At 32.2% G+C, this 27,692-nt stretch overlaps 3 long non-coding RNA genes across 3 annotated transcripts; 1 reads left to right on the plus strand and 2 right to left on the minus strand.

Annotated features, from left to right (window-relative positions):
• LOC143053559 (uncharacterized) lies at positions 1 to 25,904 on the minus strand. Its single transcript, XR_012971403.1, has 3 exons — positions 25,763 to 25,904; positions 24,750 to 24,920; positions 1 to 92 (listed from the first exon to the last, which is right to left on the minus strand). It is a non-coding gene; the product is annotated as an uncharacterized LOC143053559 (long non-coding RNA).
• On the minus strand, positions 2,052 to 6,754 carry LOC143054635 (uncharacterized). Its single transcript, XR_012971760.1, has 3 exons — positions 6,440 to 6,754; positions 3,873 to 3,965; positions 2,052 to 2,849 (listed from the first exon to the last, which is right to left on the minus strand). It is a non-coding gene; the product is annotated as an uncharacterized LOC143054635 (long non-coding RNA).
• Positions 16,979 to 21,492, plus strand: LOC143054640 (uncharacterized). The gene is made up of 3 exons (XR_012971762.1): positions 16,979 to 17,252; positions 19,935 to 20,022; positions 20,715 to 21,492. It is a non-coding gene; the product is annotated as an uncharacterized LOC143054640 (long non-coding RNA).
• Positions 25,905 to 27,692: the final 1,788 nt, after the last annotated feature.

Genomic DNA, 27,692 nt, shown 5'->3' on the forward strand with positions numbered 1-27,692 from the left:
CATTTACCTGTTCTAAGTAATTGTAACCCTCATTCTTTTGAAGCACAGCTGATGACACTCTACTTGCCAGGGATTGTGAACCACCATAGTGTCTGAAATATAAAAACATGTGTCACTTACATGATATTTTTCATTTACAATTGATGCATGCAATAATACAGCCATTATACTTTTGCTATAGTTTTAGAAATTAAAAGTAAAAAATAGCATTTTTTCCCAATGTTCTATTTGAAGCCTTGTCTGCCATTTTGGTTGGCAGGCAGGGTCATTGGATATATTTAAAAAAATCTAAATACTTTAATGCTATTTGTGGCCAAGTTTTCCTTAAATTTGTCTCAGTTGTTTCAGGAGAAGACATTTGTAAAAGTTTTAAAAAAATTACATGAAATGGTTAAATTTGACCTTAGGGTCAATTGACCATTTTTGTAACAGTGACTTATGTTTAAATCTCAATTTGCTGAACATTATTGCTGTTTACAAATTATCACTATCTATAATAATAAAAAAAATAACCAACAAAAAAAATCCTTAATTTAGTTCTGGCCATAATAACTAGAGGCTCCAAAGAGCCTGTGTCGCTCACCTTGGTCTATGTGAATATTAAACAAAGGACACAGATGGATTTATGACAAAATTGTGTTTTGATGATGGGGATGTGTTTGTAGATCTATCTTACTTTTCTAAACATTCTTGCTGCTTACAATTATCTTTATCTATAATGATCTTGACCCAATAGCTTCAGTGGAAAATGTTTGTGAAAATTTATGAATTTTATGAAAATTGTTAAAATTGATTATAACGGGCAATAACTCCTTAGGGGGTCAATTGACCATTTTGGTCATGTTGACTTATTTTATGGTCTTACTTTGCTGTACATTATTGCTGTTTACAGTTTATCTCTACCTATAATAATATTCAAGATAATAACAAAAAACGCCAAAATTTCATTAAAATTACCAATTCAGGGGCAGCAACCTAACAACCGGCTATCCGATTCATCTGAAAATTTCAGGGTAGATAAATGTTGACCTGATTAACAAATTCACTTCCTGTCAGATTTGCTTTAAATGCTTTGGTTTTGGAGTTATAAGCCAAAAACTGGATTTTACTCCTATGTTCTATTTTTAGCTGTGGCGGCCATTTTTTTTGGTATGCCGGTGTCATATGGTATTTTGAACCCCATGGTAAATTGACCCCGGGGTCAAAATGGATTGTGTGTGTATCTTACCAACCCTATTGTAACACAAATAATCCAATGGGTATGCATCCTCTACTGTTGTTTACATTTGACCGGAAATGGCTTCGTTGTAATGAGCCGCTTACGTCCTCGATCCCGGGAAAAAATTTGAAAATGATCAAATTTTAGAAAAGTCCAACTGTAATGATTTCGTGCACAATAAGTAGTGGGAATGTTCCTCAGGATGATTTTTCAATGTTTTTGATGTTTTCAGAGCTATCTCAAGATGTAAACAGTCTCCGGGACAAGTTTGCAATTCCGCTGAGTGCAAAAGTTGTCACCTTAATTTTTGGAGTTAAGTCAAAACAAAGTTGATAACTTGGTTGGTATTGGTTCTCTGATATTTGTCCTAAAATTTTTTGGATCTAGCACCACTGTTGAAAAAGTTATGCCCCTTTTTTCAACAATTTCCTCAGAGGAAAAGTACTTTTCCTCAAGGGAAATCAAATTTCCCTGAAGGAAAAAGATTTTTCCTCAAGGGAAATTGTTTTTTCCTCAAGGGAAAAAGATTTCCCTTAGGGAATTTGCTGCATAATTATTTCCTTTGAGGAAATTCTATTTCCTTTGAGGAAATTATATTTCCTTAGAGGAAATTCTTTTTCCTTTGAGGAAATTTGCAGCTTCAAATTTTCCTTGGAGGAAATACTTTTTCCTGTGAGGAAATTTGTAGCTTCAAATTTTCCTTGGAGGAAATACTTTTTCCTGTGAGGAAATTTTTGACAAACACTTTTCCTTGGAGGAAAATTCAAGACAACAAATTTCCTCTAAGGAAATCATTGATCTTCAAATTTCCTCTAGGGTTATTCTGAACATCAAATTTCCCTTAAGGAAATGTTTTTCCTCTATGGAAATTTCATAACAGTACAAACAGTATTAATATATTTTCTCCTAGACTGAATTATTGATACAAAAGATAATTAAAACTTTAATACTGTAATACAAATTTTCATGGTGAGTCTTAAACATACAAAAACAAAAGGCTGACTGTTTAGCATGTTTAAGACGATACAATAATAAGCAAAATGCTATGAATATCATACCATTTGTGATGTTATTAATATTGTGCTCATATTTGCATATTACATGTATTAAATAAAATAAACACTTTTCATGTCAAATTAACTTGTCTTCTGTTTCAGCTGCTGTGTATTCGACCCCCTACATAACAGTTCAGTGCATAAATAATTCAATCCACAAGACATCTTCCTTCAATTGGTTGAATAAATTTTGGCAACGTATGTTCTTCAAACATCTTCTTTGTATATTTGATATGATGGAGCCATGTACATGAATTGATAAAGCAGGTGTTTATTTCGACAACAAACATGACAAAGATACTATTTTTTTTCTTAATTTCTCCATAATCCATCAGTTAATATGAATGTAGGTTGTTACATTTTACACAATTGTGTTCTTTGACAGTACTCCATTTTGTTTATAGCAATTTTGTAGGATTTTTTCTATTTCTTTTTCCAGAAAAACACACAGTTGAGTTCATTTCACATTAATAATCCAATAAGCACATTATGTAGAAAAGTATTAACAATTAAGTTTCCTCTTCAGTATAGACCTGCAGGACCTGTTGATGATCATAAAAACCAAGATATCTGACCTATAAATACACAAAATAAAAAAAAAATGTTATAAATGGAGAAAAAAACAGCAATATAAATAAGCTTATTTTATCATGTTTTAATGAACATTTTGAGAAACTTTCATTTGATATTCTTACTTGTCATGCTTATCAGAGTTCTCTTATTTCAGTGCTTTGTGTCCAAGATTTAATATTCGTTGTTTAGTGCCTTGCAGTGATATTTAAAGTTGAGCCACTTGCAATAGTTGTTATAGAATGTTCATATGTTGTGTTAATATTTGAACCACTGTCCTATATTATGGTCAGGTTGAGTGCTCACAGACATGAGGCCTAAATTAATATATTGTTTGTTTCCCTAATCCCTATTCTGACAAGCCAGGTGTGGGTAGGTAGGTAGGTAAATAATTTTATTTTTTCCAAAAGCCTGAATATTATCGGATGATCCGGCAAGCCCGAAAATCAGAAATGAATAAAATAATATTTGGCTTAGTTTTGACAATAAAATTTTATGAGTAGGGCCATTTTTGCAGGGTCGGTCAGGATTGGAGAAACAAAAAATATTTTATATTAGGCATGATTTTTTTTTATTAATTGTTATTGACTTTGAACATGTTGAACTAAATTGGATTGTTTAAATCTTTATATGTTGAGATCTTTAATGGATGACCTATAAAGGAAGTATTTTTTCATTATTGAAGGCAGGCCCATGATTGGCCTTTAATTTCTTGCATCCGCTTCATTGAACTCTGGTGGATAAGTCACTCATTTACCATACCACATTTTCTTATTTTTATATGAGTCATCATTCAAAGGCAATTTCTTTTATTACTGTAATTCAGAAATTATCGAAACTTTTTAGTAATGCGAATAATGTGACTGGGTGAGTATCGCAAAAATAAGAAATCATATATTGATAACAGAAACATATATATATATATATCATGTAACTATATAGATCTTTATGCAGATTTTTTTTGTAATCACAATAAGTTGTCCCTTCCCTGAAAAATCTGTATTTACAGTATATAGAAGTGGTCTTACCATTTAGGCCTTGTTGTATTCTGTTTATCTTGTTTTGCGCTCATTTCTATTGTAACTGTTTATATTTTTCATCATTTTTCTATATTTCTTGTCCTATAAAACATAAAAAGGGTAAAAACTATTATAAAACATCAGTTTGTGTTTTTCTTTATATTCAGTTATATTTAAAAAGAATGGAATATTTGTGCTATTTCATTTCACAAACTTTTTGCCAGTCATGACTTTCAAAGACTTTCACCCTGGTCAATAGTTTAAAAAACAAACATTCCCATACTTTTTCTTTGTGTTCGTACTAATTTTTCATTTGACAACAAAGACATGATTCAACTATTCTTCTAAAATTTGTTTCGCTTGACTACGTTAAACTCTGAAATATTGTTAACAGTATAATCTGTATGTGTCTCACTTGTCAAAATTTCAAATTAATATATAAATCAGATAAAAATGCTATGCATGGCTCAGCTTGATACAAACGTACAGGTTGAACCCAGAACAGTTGGGGCAAGTATGGACACAACATTCAAGCTCAATACAACTCTGAATTTTAAATTTGGATTGTGATTCAATAGTTGATGCAGCATAGGTTTCTGACACAGAATGAATGCGGTCCAAGTACTTAAAAATTTTAAATTGACAATTAACCTCTAAAATGGTCCAATATTCAAAATCTCAATACATGGTTAGATGCAGCATATCAACATGATCAAAGAACCCCAATAATTCATTTTTTGGTGAAATCAAATAAAGTTAAATTTTGGACCTTTTAGAACTCAATGTGGACCAATTTGATAATGGGTCAAAATATCAAAAATCTTAATGAATGGTTAGATTCAGCATATCAAAGAGCCCCATATAATCAATTTTTGTTGAAATCAAACAAAGTAAAATTTTGGACCCCGATTTGGATCAACTTGAATTTGGGCCCATAATAAAAAAATCTAAGTAAATATTTAGATTCAGCATATTAATCTGAACACCAAGGATTCAAATATTGTTAAAATCAAAATAAGTTTAATTTTGGACCCTTTGGACCTTAAGGTAGACCAATTTAAACAGGACCAAAAAACTAGGAATCTAAATACACAGTTAGATTTGGCATATCAAAGAACTCCAATAATTCAATTTTCTATAAAATCAAACAAAGTTTAATATTGGCCCCTATTGGCCCCTAATTCATGTAATTCCTAAACTCTGAACAAAACTCTGGTCACAAACCTTGTGTTTGAATTTCATAGATTTCTATTACTTGTACTAAAGTTATTAAGCGAAAACTAAATGTCCTGGGACAACGACGACTACATGATAAAATTGAGAATGGAAAAAGGGAATGTGTCAAAGAGACAACAACCTGACCATAGATTTGAGGGTTGGAATCCTTTTCTTTTACCGAGCAATGCATTTGAATGGGAGATATAGTTGGAACCCCTCTTTGCTCTTGGTTGGGACCCCCCTTTTAAAATGGCTGGATCCGCCCCTGAGAAGCATTATAGAAAAATCTATAAGCTTTAACTCAAAATAAGGATAATTTTATTTTTAAAGGGCAGGCACAGATCCAGAGGGGGGTTCAAGGGATTGGAACCCCCCTTTTCTTGGATAATCAATGCATTTGAATAGGGACATGTAATTGGACCCCCCCCCTTTCCCCTTTTGTCCTGGGTTAGAATCCCACCCCACCCCTTTTTAAAATGACTGGATCCGCCCCTTAAGGGTCTATAATTAAGTTTGACAACATCAGACGACATACTACTTTATCAAAAAAAAAATGCCACATTTCATCCCATTTAATTTCATCCCTTACTTGCTACATGTATTTCATCCATAATATTTAAAGAAATAAATTTGGGAGGAGTATGATTTTAATTCATTTGTAATTTGCAAGTTATTAACTATCCAAACTAGAGACCTAATAGAGTAGATATACTTGACTAATTTAAATCAAACTTGGGGTGACTGGGAACAAAGATTTAAGGGAATAGATGACAGTTTACCTACCATGACCTAGTTTCATAGCAATAGCATACATTAATAAAAACTACATGGTCATTCTTATGTTTAAACGTGGTTTAAACTTTGGGTGTTCATTTTTTAATGTTTAACATGTTTAAAGCTAACAATTTCAACTACATACATGTATCAAGATTTGATCCTACATTATTTAAATATTGAAAAAAATAGCTTTTTAAATTTGGATCTATATATAATTGTGAATGTCACATGGATGTATTTTAATGTAAAGCATCTGAAAAACCATTAGCCGTCTCATATTTATTTCAGTTCTTCAAAAGGCAAATTTATATGAGCTTATGCTGAAAATAGAGATTTCTTATTAAGGAGAAATCCCTGCCCCCCTTTTTGTGTGAAAAATTTTGTTGATTATATAGGGAATCACAGAAACATGACTGAGGCAAGGATCCCCCATCTGAACCCCCCCCCCCCCCCCCCCCATGAATATGTTTTTTTAGCTTGTGTAGGTGTAAGTCAGTAAGGAGGCAACCATTTGATTTGTAGGCCGGGTGAAAAATGTGATTAATCTTGCTTTGTAAACTTGTGCTATAAATAAAAATTACCAATCCATTAAAAAATCCGTGAGCCCAATCTCATCCAGTGAAATAGATTATAGTCTGTTTTCGAAGTTATTTGGAAGTCCAGATAATTATGACGCATTGCAAGGCATTTTTTCTAAGGAGAAGTGTAGAATGGGGGAATGGAACCAATAAATTGATCGGATCCGAAATGTTCTTCCCAGTAAAGGAGCACCTATTATTTTGTAGGTAATTATTATTAGTGTCGGTGGTCTCACAAGTAAATCAGAGTGAATATTGCATGCACATTAAAATTAGCAGAGAAGAGACAATTATCAACTTGTGTATTATTCATTTTCTCGCAGTATTTACGGTAAATCAGCTATATAGACATAGGAAGATGTGGTGTATGTATATATATATATCCGAAAACAGGTGTTCGGTTCTAGTACTATAGTGGCTATAGTATATGACTTTTAAATAACAATTATCAATTATATCTGTATTCTGTGGCGGGTCGAAGGGGATGGAATCCGGGGTTGGCCTCCCCTAGCATTTTGTGAGCAATCATTGCATAAATGATAATCTCGGGAATCCTCTCAAGTTCCTACATACAAGGTGATAGGACGTTCCGTTGGAATAGGTTACCTGTGCATCAGGAAAAGTTTTAAGGCATAGCGTGAAAAGGTAACCTATTCCAACGGAACCGAACGTCCTATCACCTTGTATATAGGAACCTTAAAAATATGTGAATAGGTCGGGAAAAACTCTCTTTTGACACTTAGGTATTGCACTGTTGCATTACACACCAATCAAAACGCAAACAATATGGGAAAAGATAACATTTTAACCTAGACAATATATGAATAAGGTATACACTTTTGAAATCTTAATTATATGAAAAGGGTGGGGTAACCGTAGAAAACCAGCGGCAACGACACCCCTTATTTAATGGAGACACGTAGTTGGAACCCCCTTTATCATGGCTGGATCCGCCCATGATTTTACATGTAAATCAAGCCCCGGGTATTTGTTGGCATAACGGTAACCACGAAAAAGGGGGGGGGGGGCTAATTAAAAGCACGAGGAATTATAAATATACAATTCAACAGGGGTAGAGTGCATCGAGGAATGGGAATTAAAATTGTCTCTTCACGATGATCGAAAAAAGTATCTTGCACGTTATTTTCATCATCTTGTCTGAAACACTCTGAATAATGAGCTTCAAGGCGAAAACAAGGCATGTGAAATACTAATAACATACACTTCTTTTTTTATACGTTGTATGGACAAACCCATAAATCCCTCAACAAAAATTGCTTGATTCATGTCATATCAAATAAATTACAGCGCGGAAAGGTAACTTTAATTTAATATCAAAACTAAATTTTTGTTATATTTTTCAATAAATTTATAAATCTTAATTAGGCATGCGTTGCGTGAGTTCCATTTCATGAGACCTACACAGATTTCTATAAAACAAATCAAAAATTATAAATACAGTTTTTCAATTCTTTCCGGCATAGATAAAAAAAAAATATGTATATAATCTATATACGATTTGGTTGAATTATTTCACTTCATTTTAAAGATAAATCCTTTAGTTCTTAAATTTTTAATTAAAATGAATTTATCATTTTGATATCTAACGATAAACTTTTTAAATTGAAGTGACATGGTCAGTAACCTAATTAGTTGCATGGCTGATTACCATCTTACAGGTGACCCAGTAATTTTCCATATGACAGTAGCGTGTACCCTCGGGGTTATATCGGGGTGTGTATAACTTATTTTCTGGGGAACATCCTGTCCACGTGTAGTACTTAGCATATATTGCAACAGATGACATTAAACAAATTTTCTTTGTAGCATCGGAGGCAATTTCATGTTCGACCACACAAAATATTTCACAAAAAAGATATGATAAAATCAAAAGAAAAAGATAAAGAAATATTAACAAATAAAGGTGGAATTGAGTAAAAGGGAATTCGTGTTTTTATGAGCTTATTTTCAGTGGACAACAACAAATGGAAGTTTTTAACGACTTTGTGTGACCTATAGTTGTTAATGTTTGTGTCATTTTGGTCTTTTGTGGATAGTTGTCTCATTGGCAATCATACCACATCTTTTTGAATGGCTATATACATGATGTAATATATATATAGCACTTACACGGTCGGTCCAGTGGACATATTTCATACTAGATAACTTATACAGTAATTCTTTTTATATATATGAAAATTATTGTCCGATCTGATACACGTACCTATAATGTACAGAATTTTGAACAGCTTCAAATATATGGGGTCCGTAGAAACACCGCAAAGGACCTCCTTAGTGCACTAAGAACAAAAATGTGCACTAAGGACCTACTCCTTTCATAATTTTAAATTATATTTTTTCTAATGTTTTCTCGACACGTGCCTCAAAAAGTTGATTGTCACCTTTAGTATAATCGATAGCAATTCATGTTCGCTCAACCTTGGCCCGTGAATAATCTACTAGTATACTGATTAAACATGTATATGGTATTTCAAATTGTTCTCTATTTTTTTTTCATTTGTTTGTTTTTGCCGTATTTATTCTGTCTGCTATATTTTTTACTTCTAAATTAATAGCGTATTTTCAACTCTTTTCAGTTTGGGATTTTTCATCCTTTTAATTTTAAAAAGACAAATAATTGTGAACACTTCACGGAAAAGTGAGGATTGATATTTGGTTGCTTAACGTCCAGTTGCCAATACTTCATTCATTTTTCTGATGTTAAGAACTATGCCATTTATCAATATTTCGATTTGAGCGTTACTGATGAGTCTTGTGTAGACGAAACGCGCGTCTGGCGTACTAAATTATAATCCTGGTACTTTTGATAACTATCACAGCAATGTTTTTAAACATGTTTAGGAAAGGAACATATTTCTGATTCGATGTTTATATACAAATGCATTACAAGTATAAATATATATAGGTTGATGTTTAGTCCCTTCGATGTTTTAGACTGTAAATAAATTATGACCAATTTATTTCTGACATCTTCTTCATTTTTAACTTTTGTGGATAGGTGTTTCATTGACAGCCGTACCACATCTCCTTTCGCTTATTTTTGTTGTATATATTTTTTAATTCACTTTCCTTGTCTTTTAAAATATAAAGTAAGTAAGTAAGTAAGTAAATTGTTTATTATAGTGACATGTGTAAATCAGCATAAATTTGTACAAAATATAATTACATATATAATACACCCGGCCCAATGGACCAATAAGTCACCTTTTACTGTTAGTTCAATATAAATGTTCTAATATCACGTGTCAATTGCCAATTTAAATTTAAATACAGATAATTATAGATTAAGAATTAACGATTGTAAAAGTTCATATATTATTCAACTAATGTTTGTGAAAAAGTTTAAGAATGTTAACTAGAGTAAACTGTTTGTTTTCTACGGAAAAGTGACGCTGCTAAGTATTTAGCTATTTTCCTTGGATGGTTCACCATTAGAAATGTTAATTTTCCCTGCTCATCTAGTTGCGTAAAGTCAGGCACCATAAATATCTCGCTAAAAACAGTTTGTCTGATATCATTATAAAATGTGCAGTTTATAAGAAAATGTAGCTCACTTTCAACATTTTGAGAATTACAAAATCGGCATAGTCTGTTTTCTACTGGTTCCCCAATATATCTACCAGTCTCAATTCTGATCGGTAATAATCCGCATCTAAATTGGGCTAGCACAGATCGTTCGTGTTTCGTAAGATTTAGTTTTACATAGTGCTCTAGTTCGAAGTTTGTTTTAAAGTTTAAGTAAGATCGTAGCTTTGGTTTATTTATCAAGGACTCTCTCCATATATCACTGTAATAAGTTCGTACAATTTGTTTAAAAGATTTTAAATCCACCATTGTTCTACTTTCGTAATAATGTAACATATTAAGTTTAGTGAAAATATCTTTAGTGTCACTACACCAATTGTTTGTGCAACGATCATAATCCATATTGAACACCACTTTCGTTAATCGGTCGTCTTCAAACGATAAAAACCTATTCCAGTATCGAATAATGTTCACCCAATGCCGAAACTGACTTGGTATCCATCCAGTATCCCCATACAGTGCTAGAATTGGTGCAAATCTGTGAACGCCTAAGTAATATCGAATTGCTCTGTTCTGTACGTTGTCTATTGATTGGAACTTCCTATATATTTATTCCATTATTTTTATTTGATGCCGAAAATAAGAATACGAAGTTATTTGTTAAATGCTATAAATAAGCGAAGTAAAACAACCGTTAATAATTATGTATATGAGCATTATATCTATTTATAAAATATTTTAAATACAAGCAGACATACCATTTGTGACACCAATTTCATTTATTTCCAAATCTTAAAATCATACATTTCCGTTCTTTAGCGTTTCTTAATAATGGCAGAACGGGCTTAAGAGTCATATGATTAAGTTAACTAAATAATTTAGTTTTCCCACATCATTAGCGGATTTAGGGGGTTAAAGCGAGCCCCCCCCCCCCCACCCCCGGTTGAAAATCTTAAAATATTTTTTGTATTAACCATTTCTTGTTTTAATGTTATCTTTACTATAATTTGAATATCTAGCACTGAATAGGGTGACACGTTGTCGCTACACTTCTTTAAATATACACAAGTCATAATAACATTGGCCAGAGGGTAACTTGATAATTAGAGGACCAAAGGATTTAATTAAGACAATCCAAGGCTGCTATCTCTATATTTTATTATGTATCTCTTTATTAGCCTCCCTTAGAGTGATACAACAATTGCAAAACGGGTAGATACGATCTGTAATCAAATAATTAACCTTATAAAATTAATACTTAGAATTTTATTTAGAGTAACCATATGCCGGATGAACAAAAAGTGTGCCATTTATTGAAAAACATATGGTTTGGTATAACATGAAAACTTCTCTAGTGTTTTAAACATTTCTAACATAACCCCTCCCCAAACCCCCACTTCAAGCTCTGGATCCGCGCCTGCCCATAGTGCTTATTACAGTATAAAATAAAATGGTATTCATCTTCAATTGTTGAAATAAAGATGAATTGTTAAAAAAAAAGCATTGACACCAGTTTAAAGTTATCGTTCATAGAAGACAGTTATGATTTATTCTATAATTCTCTTTTTAAAACGTAATATAATTTTACCTCTTGGAGTTTTTCTATATGTTACTTCTGTAATCGGATTTTGAAGAACCCCATGGACACCACATACTCTCAAATGTCTTTCAAGGAATAATGATAGTATGTAAACTCTTGTGTTGTTAGTAAGGAAATGAAATATCAAAAGCATTTGTTTCTCAATTTTTATCTCAAAATAGGGTTCTTTAAATAAAAAAAAAGCTTGCATAGCAATTTCCTTAAAAACTAAATATATATAACAAAGGCAAAGTTTTAAAACACAAAATTTATTTTTTATTTTTCTTTCATAAACTTGAATTTATACCACGCTAAACCGTTAATTAGGTTAACAACCATTGATTAATCAATAAGTAACGATCAAAAGACAATTGTTTATTGGATTAGGTTGATTGAACATGATGATTCGGGAATCTGCAATAAACCGTTGGTCACGTGGCGAGTGGCAGGCGTTGATAAAAAAGTCATTTAACTTCAAAATTACAAAATCTATTGATACCTAACTTTATAGATTTGAGGTATTTAATCATATCCTCTTATATTCATGTTCGCTGTGATCTTAAAACATCGTTTTAGTGTCCTTAATGCAAAAACTTTCTTCTTAGTGCACTAAGAAGTCTTTTGCGGTATTTCTACACACCGAAATATATGGCCTTATTATTGGTAATATACCATATTAGTGTCACTAATGGCTTAACGTGTTACCAAATTAAAAAGAAGAAATAGGCTCAAAACCGCATTTTTAACTTTAGATTTTTTTTCAATCCCAAAATAGAGAAGAGGTCCGGTATACAGACTTATTAAAAAGTCCAGATGAGAAGTTTAACTTGCTTTTCTATTCCCGGCACTTTTAACTTAACGCATGCAAAAAAAAAATTCAGTACCTGGTTACAGTTGCGCATTGACAAATTATAATCTTTCATTAAATGATCTTAAATCTATACACTCTAAAAATTGTGTTAAGATCCTAAACACTTTCCTAAACACATTTGTGAAACCGATTTTTGACATGTTTTAAATCTAAACATGTTTAATATTTAATGTGCTAACAGCCTAAACGTGTCAAGCTATAACGTGCTTAGACTGTAAACATGTTTAGATGTAAAGTGTTTAAACTAGAAACATGTTTTGTTAAAAAGTGCTTAGACTGTAAACATGTTTAGTTGTAAAGTGTTGTATCTGGAAACATGTTTAGCTCTGAAGTGTTTTGTCAGGAAACATGTTTAAAGCTGTGAAGTGTTTTGAATGTTAACATGTTTAGACCATAAAGGGTCGTGAAGAAACATGTTTATCGTTTTAGTGCGATAAGCCGTTACTTCATTAGACCCCAAATAAACTAATATTCCGGAAGGATAGACTGTAAAACGTATGATAGCTCTCAATACTACATGTTTTCATACCATCACAAAAGGAGCCAAACGCATCAAACTAAGAAACTTGAATTTCCAAATCAAATTGATTGTGACTAATACCTTTTCAATCTGAATGAGTATTTTCTGTAATTCAATTGTCGACATTCGACTATTGCATTTTTTCTTCATTTCAAATATTCATTAAACAGTCTAGAACTTTTGAAATGAAATTATTATTATACTAATTCTAGGATTAAAAACAAAATTACAACATAGGAAACAAAGGAATTTATGTAATTGTTTATTTCCAGTTAATCACTGAACACAATCAAATATAAACTCATAAATTCACAAATTCATATCAACGTACATAAACATAATATTGACCAATCAAAACAATTTGAAAATGTCCTGTTTTCATTTTACAAGTCAATAAGAGGCTTCTCCTTTCTTAGTACCCAACTGCTGGTCACTGGCCTGAAAGATAGAAAAATATTGATAAGCAACTAAGTAGAATTAATCTAAATATATAAGTATACGAACTACAACACCAAAAAGTAAATGCATGATTTAAGATCAAGATAACAACATTAGAACCGTGGTATAAAAGCGTATAAATGTACTGATGAGTCAATTGATATTTTTAATTTAAAACTTCTTTTTATGCTAAATATCATTCATTTGATCAAATATATATTGACATTTTTAAAATCAAATACACTTCGGATTCTTACCTAGCAATATAGTTGCTACTGTGCATTATCTCCTCTTTTAGCATGTCAAGACACATGATTTCCTCTGCACTTCTCTCATCTAGAATAAAACAATACATATCAATAAAAATATAAGAAAGCACAACCGCTTATAACTATTGAAGAAAAACAAGCATCTTTTTATTTATTTTGAGCAAATGTTGATTGTGCATTTAGGAAGTGCTTACTAAAACAATGAACTCGATATGACACTGGTTTGGCGAATGATGCACTCGGCAGATTCCGCTTCCCTTCATGTTCCATTATAATCTGCCGAGGAGTACTTAATGAAAATTGTCCTCACAAACTCCTTTCCAAGAACATATATATATATATATATAAAATAGTAAGACTTAGTGATAGCTTGCATGATAGAACATTAAACAACTCTTATCTTTACACAAGATAGTTTGAACACTAAAAGCTCTTGTAAGCACTTGTTTCGTGGGATGGTTCCCCCTTTTTCTTCTCCTGCATTGACTATACGGTAGTGTACTTGTAAATAATACTTATAACTGTCAATAATCATTTAAAATTGGCAGTACAAAATAAAAATCAGTATAATTATAACTCCTTACCTTTCTGAAACAGATAAGTTATGGTCAGAAGTAAACAGCGTGGCCTATGACTTTGGGTTCTTTGTTTCTTCTTCCCGCTCAAAAATTAGCACGTGGTATGCATGCCGTCTTCAGCCTAAATGTGTTGTAATTCTAAACGTGTTTAGGAAAGTGTCTAAATATTGAAAGTGCTTAGAATTTAAACACGTTTAGCTTCATATACTTGACGATGTAGCTAAACATGTTTAGCTCAACAACATGTTTATTGCAAAGTGCTGAAAGCCAAAACATGTTTAGTGCGAAGTGCTGAGAGCCAAAACATGTTTAGTTTTTAATGCTTAGAAATTAAACACTTTCCTAAGCGCATAAGTCTTGCAACTTGAACACGTTTAAATTCTAAGCACTATTTTTACAGTGTATGGTCTTTATCTTAAAAGTTATAAAATCTAAATGTAAAGTGATCTAAAATGTTCAATATAAATGAGTATTTTCGCTGTGAAATGAATCTAAGGTCGTCTAAAAGTGTATACATGTGTATTTGACCCGACTACTGACTACATAGTAAACTATTCATTATGTACCTATAAGGGGGGTCTGAGCGGGACTCGGGATTGTCGAGGCGTATTTTTTGTAAACGTGACACATGAAAGTCAAGTTATGAGGGAGGGTAGGAGGGGTACTGATCCCGAAATCCCGAGCTTAAAAACACGAAATCCCGAAATCACGGGCTTAAAAAACACGAAATCCAGAGGTCCCGAAATTCGAAAAAAGAATTATCGTATCCCGAAGGCAGTGTCTGCGCGTACCCGCATGCGGGTACGAATAGTCAAATTCCCGGTCTTGGCTGCGCGTACCCACGTCCGATTTTCTATTAAAATGCCGTCGGATTGGGAATGAAACGTGAAATATATACGGAATTTGTTGCAATAAGTGAATAAATTGATTAAAACTACTCAGAATTTTTATAAATATACACATATATATATACAGGTAAGTGAACATTTTTTTCTCAGTTAGTAAATATTCTTAAAATGTACATGGTGGTCCCATTTTGATAAGCCGTAGATTTTTACCACTAAGGTTCACTGTATTTTTGCCCTTTTTGAAGTTGTAGTTTTAGCATTTTAAATACGTTTCCGTTGGCAAAGTTTACGTGCACATGCACTTGTTTTGGGGATTGTCAGCCCACCATCTGTTGAAGTGGTGGACTCTGGGATTGCGTTTAGCTTTCTCCCATGAGTCAAGAATTTTTGCAATGCAAAAGCCTTTTCTTTCTCCGATTTAATCTGCCATAGAGCTTTTGTGCATTGAAAATGGCTTACTGAGGAGCTTAGCTCAAAGTCTCCATGTCCATAAAGTGCGCCATTGACAAGACTTTCTTGCAACTTTATTTCTTTGTGAATTTTATTAATTAACTCTGGAAGTTTCTCAGGCTTCCAATCTTGATTTAGTTTCAAGATGTGATTGATTGATTCGCAATTATTGTTTTTCCATTTGCAGCAATGGATTTCTCGACTCTGTTTTTCAAGAATTGTACACGTAATTTTCTATCAATTTTAACTTTCTTGTCGCTAAAATTATTTTCTTTTGCACATTCTTTTAATATTTATTGCAATAATTAATTTTAATTAAAAAAAATATGTTTTCTTGTCGCTAAATAGTTTCTTGTCGCTTGTTGTCGCTAAAATAATTCTTGTTGTCGCTTGTTGTCGCTAAAATTCTTGCTGTCGTTAATTAGTGAGACCGGTGGGGAAGACATTTCAGACTTCTCATGAATTAGAAAAATTTGTACAGAACTATCAGGCGTTAAATTTTATACAATTGTATAAAAGAAATTCGGAATCTATAGCAACCGCAGAGAAAAGAAGAACCGGGAGCACAAAAATTAAAGAAGATTTAAAGTACAACAGAATAAATTTTTCCTGCATTCATGGTGGGGAAAAAATCCAAACAAATTTGACAGGAAAAAGGCCTAATACAAGGTATTTGTTTTGAATTGTAGTTTTTAATCGAATTTGCCGCGTTTCTATTAAGTTTTTATTTAATGTCGATTACTTCTAGTTTTTGTATTGTAAATCGTTCATGATATTAAGAATATGTCTAATTTCAGTACTTTCCAAATGGAATGTCCTTTCCACATTTAATTTAAACTTGGCGTAACTAAAGATGAACAAAACCTGATTGTGATTTAGTAGTTTTATATATTTTTAAATTTCAGTTTCTGTTTTACATTTTACTAAAAGATTATTTTAAAATATCATATGGGTATATTTTTAAATTATTAAAATTTTATTCTTTATAATAGTATTAATTTCTATCTTGTTTTTCTTTTACAGCAGGGACTGTACAGTTTTATTTTCCCATGTTTCCATCATTGTGCATTATACTTGCAATGTTTATTACTCATGTATCATTATTTAATAAATACAATTTGAAAATATTATTTTTCATACTCTTCACTCGCTCTACACGAAATCCCCATATTATCGATAATTTCCGTATATATATTTCACGTTTCATTCCCGATCCGATGGCATTTTAATAGAAAATCGAATGTGGGTACACGCAGCCAGGACCGGCAATTTGACTATTCGTACCCGCATGAGGGTACGCGCAGACACTGCCTATCCCGAAAGGGTCAATCCCGAAATCCAGAGCTTAAAAACACCCGATCCCGCAGTCCCGATAAAGGTCCTATCCTCCCTCAAATTATTGTGCCGTGAAAACGCGAAATGAAGTTTAGCGGGACATATGAAATTACAAAAATAGCAGAATTGTTCACTTACATAGTGTACGCGGGATGGCATCATGCGAGAATCTAAAAAAATAAGTAGTAACTAAGCGGGATCCGTGAACAGAACCCCCAATGAGACCCCCATTAGTTGTGGCTTATTTTGGTCTTTTTAGTTAGTTTCTTTCCCCTACATTACTTGACCGTTTTTGTAAAACAACAGCACTCGAGGTCTGACAGTATTTTACCAAGAAATGCACAAAATATTCAAAAAGAAGGCCTAGAAAATTTAAATATTGGTATGCACACATACTCCCCTATCAGCACAGACAATTATATTTTTGTGAAGGCGCCAAACTCGTTTCTAATATTTATAATAGAACCGAAAAGAAAATGGAAATGGAAATGGGGAATGTATCAAATAGATAACAACATGACCAAAGAGCAGATAACAGCCATAGGTCACCGATGGGTCTTCATTGCAACGAGAAAATCACGCAACCTGAGACTGGGGTGGATCTAGTCATATAAAGGAGGGGTTCCTAACCCAGGACATTTTTTTTTTTTTTTTTGGGGGGGGGGGATGTCCAACTACATGTCCCCATTCAAATGCATTGACCGTCCAATAAAGAAAGGGGGTTCCAACATGTCCAACTTTCAGCCCCCCCCCCCCTGGATCCGTGCCTGTGAGGCATGCTTTAGCTTGCCATTAAACAAAAATGTATACTAGTTGAGTGATAATGGACGTCATACTAAACTCTTCAATATAAAAAAAAGAAACTAAAATAAAAATCATACAAACGTCACAAAGGCCATAACTTCTGGCTCCTGAATTAGGAAAAGTGCAAAATGCAGTGAGGATAAAAGCCTTTATTGTAAATTCCTGAAATTACAATTATATAAATCATCTCACATCTTTGTGCATTTCTTGAAATTGGTCATATTAATAAATGCATGCAATATTTTCAGAAAATTTCAATATATAGGCTTTTAAAAGTCAATCTTGTGCATGATTATCAATGATTATACTCGCACAATTAACACATGTGGTTCTCAAAACTCAGAGGTGTCTATGCTATTTATGACAACATTTTAATCAAGTATAAATTTACAAAATATGTTTAGAACTATATGATTTTTAGGTTTTTAAGCATAGATATAGTAGGTCAGGATCTGCGAACTCTCACTGACTGACTGAGCACATGAATTCAACACTAGTTTTTTGGTGATGTTGGTGTTGCTTAGTGTTTTGTTTTGTTTTTCTTTTCTGCATCTTATGTTTTGCCTTGGCATTGTCAGTTTCTCTTTCATTGCCTTTGTTTTTTTTTGTTATGTTAAATAACAAGTCACAAGAGAGAAAAAACAAAAAAAATATGTGAAAAAATGGCTTAGTTCAGTATATATTAAGGACAGAGATAACAAATAGCTAAATAAGAAAAAAGAAAATTCCTTTTCTATGTACAGTCAATTGTCTGATAATCTAGAAGATAGCCTGATTTGGTCTAATTCTCCTGAATTCTAGCAGGTACTTTATTCCAACTTTTTTAATTCAAACAAACCATGTCTTAGATAGTCTTGGAATTAGAATACATTAATCATAAAATTTTCATAATACTTTGGTGAATTATCTATTGATATAATCATGATAATTAAGCTCCTTTTTAATTTTTAGGGATTTTAAATTTTTAATTTAAAGTTAGGGATTTTATTCATAAAAGGGGGGATTTTTCCAGTACGTATACTATTAATAATGCTTTGAGCAATTTTCATGAAACTTGGTGAATTATTTTTGTATAACATAAACATGATAATTTTCCTTTTAATTTAAAAAAAATCTGATTTATGTCATTGTACTATCATGACTTGGGATTAGAATAGTCTCAAAAATGCTTTCACAAATTTTTATGAAACTTTGGTGAATTGTTTTTATATCTTGACAAACTCCCTTTTTATTGTTATGACCCAAAGTGGAGGGGGCATAATGTTTAACACTTGTCAGATCGTTTGTCCGTCTGTCCCAAAGTTGTTTTTTGTTCTCTTACAGTACTTTAGTTTGCCTCAACCAAATTCAATTAAACTTTTACAAAAGCTTGTTATCACAATTCTCATATCAAGTTTGAATTTTGGTGATGTCAGTGTTACTGTACTAGAGTATCAGAGTTATGCCCCTTTAGAAATGGGGAAAATATGCTGAATTTTTGGTTTCCTGTTCTCTAAAATTTAGTTTGTCTCAACCAAATGTTATGAAATCAATACACAATGCTTATCATCACAAAATACAGATTAAGTTTGAATTTTGGTAGTGTCTCTTTTACTAAATTCTATAGTTATGTTCTTTAAAAATGGAAAAAAATGTTTCGGCCTTCTAACTTTAGTTTCCCTCAACCAAATTTTATTAAACTTTAAAAAAATACTTTTTATCACAATTTTAATCAGATCAATTTCAAATTTTGGTAGTAAAACTTTTACCGTTCTTCAGTTATGTTCCTTTAAAACTTTGAATAATATGCAAGCTGGAGTATCATTCCCTATTTATCATGTATATTTTTTATAAGATGCAGAGTTAAGGAACTTTAGTTGTTGCAAAGTTATTTTAAAATTGTCCATTTTCAAAAACTTTGAAAGGTTTTAGAAATTTATGGATTTGTTAAAAAAATCACAGCCTTAAACTTATAGTCACTTGAGATATATATCTATAAATGGAGCCAAATTATATACATGTTTTATGTCAATAAATACCACTGTTTGTGCATGTTTTGTTTTTTTTGGAGGGCAGGGGTCTTATTTGCACTGTGCTCATAGTTTTTTAGTCGATCATTAAAATTCATTTAAAGCTTAAAGACCAGCTATAAGGGCAAGAAGCTTATCAAGCACTCATGGTTTAGATTTTTATTAAACACACATTAATATACATAATGTACATTAAACAGAAAAAAATATTGATGCAAGATGTCATTCAACTTTTACTCTTTTATGTATAGGACAAGAACTATAGAAGATACAGAGAAATTATATACAGCAGAAATGATAGGCAATGTAAAATTTGCAGAAGCCAACTAAACCTAAATGGTAAGGCACCTTTTAATTTTAAAAAAGTTATTGAACTTGAAAGATGATTACTAGTATCATGATTACTATTAAAATTAAAAGATGTGGTATATTAGATATGAAAACTATCATGGCTTTGAGAAAGCAATTGTAGGCCTGTTACGACCTTCAATAATGAGAAAATCCATATCCTATACTATAGTCAAAGTAGGCAGCTATAAAAGACCTAAAGATGAAACATTGAAACAATCCAAACTGTAAAACTAATCATGGTAATTGCCTAGTTTATAACAAAATAAATTACAAAAAATAAATATGACCGGTATGAAACAACAACAACAACCACTAAATTTTAGTGTCAGACTAAACTGACAAAAGCTACAGGCTCTGAACTTTGGACAGGCACAATAGGAATATGGCAAGGTTATATAAAAATAAGATGTGGTATGATTGCCAATAAGACAACTCTCCACCAGACAACCAATGATGTAAATTTCCTGCAAACAGGGACTTGACTTCTGTAAATCAACTAATTTTTCGTGAATACTTTATTTGGCATTTTATACTTTCTAGTCTACATCGCAGTTATTTATTTTTCTCGAGTTCAAGTTTACTTAATGTATTTTAATAAGGAAAGATACACATGAAAAACATTTATTGCTGTTTCTCTCTCCATTTATAACATTTTATTTGTTCATTTTGTGTATTTATAGGTGATCAGACATCTTGGTTTTCATGATCAATAGGTCATTACTGAAGAGGAAACTTATAGTTGAAATTTATTTACATAGTGCATAATTGGATTAATTTGAAATGGAATGTGTGCTTTCCTGCAAAAAAGAAATAGGAAATTTCAACATTATCACATGATAATGACCATAAACAAAATGGAGTTCTATCATAGATACACAAAAACACTATTGCATAAAAGCAACAACATATCTTAATCAAAAGAAAGGAGAATGCTGAACAAATACTATTTTGTTGTTGAAAAAAGGAACACCAGTTTTATCCACTCATTTACATCGCTCCCTCATATCAAATATACAGAAGAAGATCATTGAAGAACAATTTGCAAAAATGATTTCTCTTAGAATTGAAGGGAATTGTTTAGTGACTGGAATAATGTATTCACTGAATTCTTACGTAGTGGATTGAATAACTGTACACAAGCTGAAACAGAAGAAATTCTAATTTAAAATAACACGAAAAGTGTTTATTTTATTATTTAATCTGCAAATATATAAACAAATTCTTTAGAACACCACAAAGGGTATGACATTCAAATTGGTTGCTTATTAATGTATCGCATTGAAACAATTACAAAGAAAATAGAAGCATTTGCTCAAAAAAAAATTATAAATCAAAGTTAAATTTATCAAAAAAGTATAAACAATACCTAGATCTAAACAGTCAGACTGTATTATTTTCAATGTCATTAAAATGTTGAGTCAAACATTTATTAAAGTTTTAAATATCATTTGCATCAATTATACAGTCTTGTTATTATTATATTCATACTGTTTGTATACATGGTGTAGTGAAGAAATGTTCAACAAGTAAAAATAAGGGAAAACATTTCCTTAAGGGAAATTTGATCTTCAGAAATTTCCTTAGAGGAAATTTGAAGAACAATGATTTCCCTAGAGGAAATTTGTTGTCTTGAATTTTCCTCCAAGGAAAAGTGTTTGTCAAAAATTTCCTCACAGGAAAAAGTATTTCCTCCAAGGAAAATTTGAAGCTACAAATTTCCTCACAGGAAAAAGTATTTCCTCCAAGGAAAATTTGAAGCTGCAAATTTCCTCAAAGGAAAAAGAATTTCCTCTAAGGAAAAAGAATTTCCTCTAAGGAAATAGAATTTCCTCAAAGGAAATAATTATGCAGCAAATTCCCTAAGGGAAATCTTTTTCCCTTGAGGAAAAAACAATTTCCCTTGAGGAAAAATCTTTTTCCTTCAGGGAAATTTGATTTCCCTTGAGGAAAAGTACTTTTCCTCTGAGGAAATTGTTGAAAAAAGGGGCATAACTTTTTCAACAGTGGTGCTAGATCCAAAAATTTTTAGGACAAATATCAGGGAACCAATACCAACCAAGTTATCAACTTTGTTTTGACTTAACTCCAAAAATTAAGGTGACAACTTTTGCACTCAGCGGAATTGCAAACTTGTCCCGGAGACTGTTTGTAGTTTAACAAAATTTAGAAAAGTATAAGGTAGTCATAGAAAGGCGTCTTGATTTTACGAGCATGCGCAGATCTTTTATAATAGCAGTGTGCAGTCGAGGATGGGAAATACCTGGGAGTCACTATAAACAATGACCTACAGTGGAAGACACATATCAACCAGACGGTAGGCAAAGCATCAAGGACACTAGGCTTTCTGAGAAGGAACCTAGGACGATGTAAACCAGAAGTCAAAGCTAACGTCTACATCACTATGGTCAGACCTACCCTGGAATACGCCTCCACTGTATGGGACCCTTACCAACATACCCTTGAAAAAGACATAGAACAAGTACAGAGAAGGGCAGCTAGGTTCGTGTACAATGAATACCAAGATGTATCCCCAGGTTGTGTCAGCTCCTTAATGGAGAGACTAAAATGGGAGCCTCTTAAAGATCGCCGCTGCAAAGACCAACTCACCATGGCATACAAGATCCGCAATGATTGGTGGATATTGACCCTTCTAATTATTACAAACCCGGAAACAGAGGAGGCCACCGCATACACCAACAGCGCACTCTAAAAGACCAATACAGGTACTCCTTCTTCCCAAGATCAACCAGGGAATGGAACACTCTACCGGAAAAGCCAGCTACACTAGAAGAGTTCAAGGCCAGCCTTACCATCCTGCCAGAGGCCTTGACAGGAGCTTCACACACCTAGATCTCCTTTGACCCCAGATGTACATAGTTTTATTTGTAAATAATTTTCCTGTAAATAGTTTTTACTAAGTGAGGAGGAAAGGCCTCAAGATTTCACGAGCAAGAGTCATTTATACACTCAAGAAGAGTCCGACTCTGTACTGAAAGAAGAAGAAGAAAATACCGCTATGGTAAATTGAACCCCCCCTGTATGGAAAATTGAACCCCCATGGTAAATTGAACCCCCTGTTTTTTTTCATCCTAGATGATTATAAGAACATTATACATTATTGTAAAGCTTATCATAGATAAAAAAATCATTCATACAAGAAGGGGAGGTACATTTTCCATGCTTCACTAAAAGAAATATCTTTGCTTGGTATAAGTGCTCTGAAGTCTTTACCAACAAAATGTCATTCAAAATCCTTATTGACACATTATAACTAGACCATATGTAGCTTGAATGCTTTAATTATTCGTTATTATAACATATTTATATATATATATATGTATTGTTACAAATTATTATATACATGTATATATATAAGGGTAGTTTTGATTTTCCATGGTAAAAAAGGGGGAGGGGGTCAAAATACCATGGCAAAGTTAAATTTTCAAAATATCTTTTCCAGCAAGTTTAATACATAAAAACTACTTATTGGTGTATTCTAACAACATAAAAGAGTTAGAATTGTCAGGATTTTTTTTTATTAAAGGTCTAGAATGGGGGTTCAATATACCGCAGGGGGTCAAAATACCATGGCAAAGTAAAATTTTCAAAATATCTTTTCAAGCAAGTTTAATACATACAAACTACTTTTTGGTGTATTCTTACTACATAAAAGAGTTAGAATTGACAGAATTTTTTTAAGTTAAAGGTCTAAAGTAGGGGGTTCAATATACCGCAGGGGGTCAAAATACCATGGCAAAGTAAAATTTTCAAAATATCTTTTCAAGCAAGTTTAATACATACAAACTACTTTTTGGTGTATTCTTACTACATAAAAGAGTTAAAATTGACAGAATTTTTTTTAAGTTAAAGGTCTAAAGTAGGGGGTTCAATGTACCTCAGGGGGTCAAAATACCATGGCAAAGTAAAATTTTCGAAATATCTTTTCCAGCAAGTTTTAAAATACATACAAACTGCTTATTGGTGTATTCTCACTACATAAAACTGCATTTTACTCCTATGTTCTATTTTTAGCTGTGGCGGCCATCTTGGTTGGTATGCCGGGTCACCGGACACAATTTTAAAGCCAGATACCCCAATGATGATTGTGGTCAAGTTTGGTTTAATTTTGCCCGGTAGATTCAGAGGAGAAGATTTTTCTAAAAGATTACTATGATTTACCAAAAATGGTTAAAAATTGACTATAAAAGGCAATAATTCCTAAAGGGGTCAATTGACCATTTTGGTCATGTTGACTTATTTGTAGATCTTACTTTGCCGAACTTTATCGCTGTTTACAGTTTATCTCTATCTATAATAATATTCAAGATAATAACCAAAAATAGCAAAATCACCTTAAAATTACCAATTCAGGGGCAGCAACCTAACAATGGGTTGTCCGATTCATCTGAAAATTTCAGGGCAGATAGATCTTGACCTGATAAACAATTTTAACTCTGTCAGATTTGCTCTAAATGCTTTGGTTTTTGAGTTATAAGCCAAAAACTGCATTTTACCCATATGTTATATTTTTAGCCGAGGCGGCAATCTTGGTTGGTATGCCGAGTCACCGGACACAATTTTAAAATTAAATACCCCAATGATGATTGTGGTCAAGTTTGGTTAAATTTGGCCCAGTAGTTTCAGAGGAGAAGATTTTTGTAAAAGTTTACAGATGACGGATGACGGACGACAATTATTATAGAATCTTTACTCACTTGGATTTTGGAGCCTTTGTTGCTACAGAATGGTTGAAGCTCTCATTAGCCTGTGTGGATCCTAAATTTCTGAGTGAAGATGCTTTGCTCTTATATTTCTCTATAAGATTCTCTAAATCTCTCCTCAAATCTTCACTAATCAGAGGCTTTCCATTAGGAAGACTTTTATATCTAAATAAACAAAATTTCTTTAAATCTTAAGGTAATTTAATCAAGCTAAACTATTACACAAGTATTACTTATGTGTTAGATATGGTTGGTATTCATGAATGTAAAGTTTGTATTGCATAAGGATATATGCCCTATCGGCTTACAGTTTGTAATAACAGATTAAGATGACATATGTCATTTTAAAGTAAGTTTAAACATTGATAATTGAAGAATACATAAATATGTTTATGTGTTATTGAATAGCTGAATATGAGTATTATGTTTTTACATTTATGACTAGGTAAAAATGTGTATAGGCTCTGTGTCAAAGACCATACTTTGACATATTATTTTTTTCTCTCCAATTTGTGACTTGTATGGAGAGTTGTCTCATTGACACTCATACCACATCTTCTTATATCTTATATACAAGGAATGTTTACATATTTAATAATGTTAGCATTTGTTTGTACACTTGAACTATTGTTATTTTTTTAAAGTTATTTTTATATGAACAATTTTTTTTTTTTATTTTCATAACAATTAAAAATTTGCAAAAATTAAATGTCATCTAACTGCTAGCAGAAAACCTCAAGTACAAGTACAAGGTGAGCAATACAGATAATCTTCTTTTATAGGTCTCAAAAACATTGGCGGATCCAGGGAGGGGGATTGGACCCCCCTTTTTTTTTGGCCGATCAATGCATTTGAATGGAGGCATATACTTGGAACCCCCCTTTACTCTGGGTTGGGAACCCCCCATTTTTAAAATGGCTGAATCCGCGCCTGAAAAAAGAGATGTGGTTAGATGTGAATGAGACAGCAATGTTACAATATAAAAAATCATCATGAGTCATGCATACTTGAAAGATATAGGATCATCTTTAAATGTACACCAGTCTACTGCACCACACAATTCATGATCTCTAAAGACATGGGGAACAATTCTGGAAAAACCCTCATCAATTTGAAGTTCACTACTGCTGTTCTGTGTTATAGGATACATGAAACATCGGTTCAAATAGGGAATTACTGCTCCGGGCTTCAGCTCCTTGTGCCTACAAAATCATATAATTTATCATTTCATCAGTTGTAACTTAAAATCAGGATGTTTAATGAATAATTAAATTAAAGTTAATTTGACTAAAACTGCACAGGGATGAAAAATATCTCTTTTATCTAATATTGATTGATTGAACCTAAATAGAACCCCTTTTTTTTCTGAGAGGAAAAATTTGGTTGATTATATAGGAAATCACTGTTGCATGACCAGAGTGTCCCTTCTAAGGCAGTCAGTGGTCCCCCACCTATGAAAATTTCTGGATCCACCACTGGCCCACTGCAATACCAATCCAGTGAACATTAACATTTATACATGGGGTGCTCAACAATAAATGTTACATATATAATATGAATTGCTCAACATAGGTGAGGGTGTTAGTGAGGGCTTATAGAATAGAAAATTATGGGCCAAAAAATAAAGAATAGAGAGGAATGGACAAAATAATAAAGATTAGGGAATAATGAGGTGCTGAAAAATAAAGATCAGATGATAGAGAAAATTGCATAAAAAAAAAGAATACAGAATTGAAGGATCCCCTTTTAGATCCTCATAGCTAAGACAAGATCCAAAAAAACCAATATGACTGAAAACGTTTCTTCGTAGAAATTTTATTTGTTAGAAATAGACGAAATATTTATTTAAAATATGAATAGAAAATCATTTACGATTAGATCAGTCATCCAGAAAGAATAAAACTCAATAAATCTAAAATAGAGACTTTATACATATAATATACTTAATACTACTATGAAGTATAGAAATTCTCTATAAAAGTAGAAATATTTGTCAATATGAATCAATAGTCTAAATTTGTATATACAAATGTAACATCTAATTCTGTATTAAATATTTTGAACTTGAATCTAAATGCATTTAAGCTAGTAGGTCTACAAATGTTCATTCATAACATTATTTTTAGGTTGACCAGCTGTTCGTACTACTAGTATACTGACATATAAGTGAGAATCTCATACATGAAACATATATATATATTGTATGTCATATAATGTGAAATATTGAATTAACATGTAGTTTGTTGTATACCAATCAGGGGCGGATACAGCCATTTAAAAAAGGGGGTGTTTGGATACGCCAATGTCCATTAATAATTGAAATTTGTATATATACTATAGTATTTGTATTGGTAGTGTGATTACAGGTTTTGATCTTGTTAGACAAATTCACCAATGAAATTGTACCAACAAATATAAATAATGCAAAGTTAAATAAAGTGCAGAACTTTTTTTTATTTAGCCATCATTGTCATGGCGTAGTCAGTTTATCTTTGATCTATGGGTTTAAACGCCCCCCTCCGGTATCTTTCATCCCTCTTTTACAAAGCCAAGTTTACCTGTTAAGCTATTGTAATTAAATCCTGATCCCCGTTTCTGCCAACCTGTATAAAAACTGACCTCAAGCTACAACTCCTAAAATTCATGATTTTTTAAAAATTAGTCATTGCAATATAATAAAAACTTGGAAACTTGAACAAAATAGAAGGACAAGTTTTAAATAGTATCAAAAGAAAACTGGCAGTAATATATTTCAAAAAAAGTTGAAACTGGCACATATTTTTTGGTAAACTTTGAAACTGAAATTCCTTGTAGTAACTCTCTTTCACCTTTTTTCATTTTACATACAACTAGAGTTATGTTATGTTGTTACACAATTTAAACTATAAACTAGCTTACAATACTCATGTATTACAATAAGTATTTATCACAAACACA

Source organism: Mytilus galloprovincialis, chromosome 12 (genome assembly GCF_965363235.1).
Source record: "Mytilus galloprovincialis chromosome 12, xbMytGall1.hap1.1, whole genome shotgun sequence".
NCBI lineage: Eukaryota > Metazoa > Mollusca > Bivalvia > Mytilida > Mytilidae > Mytilus > Mytilus galloprovincialis.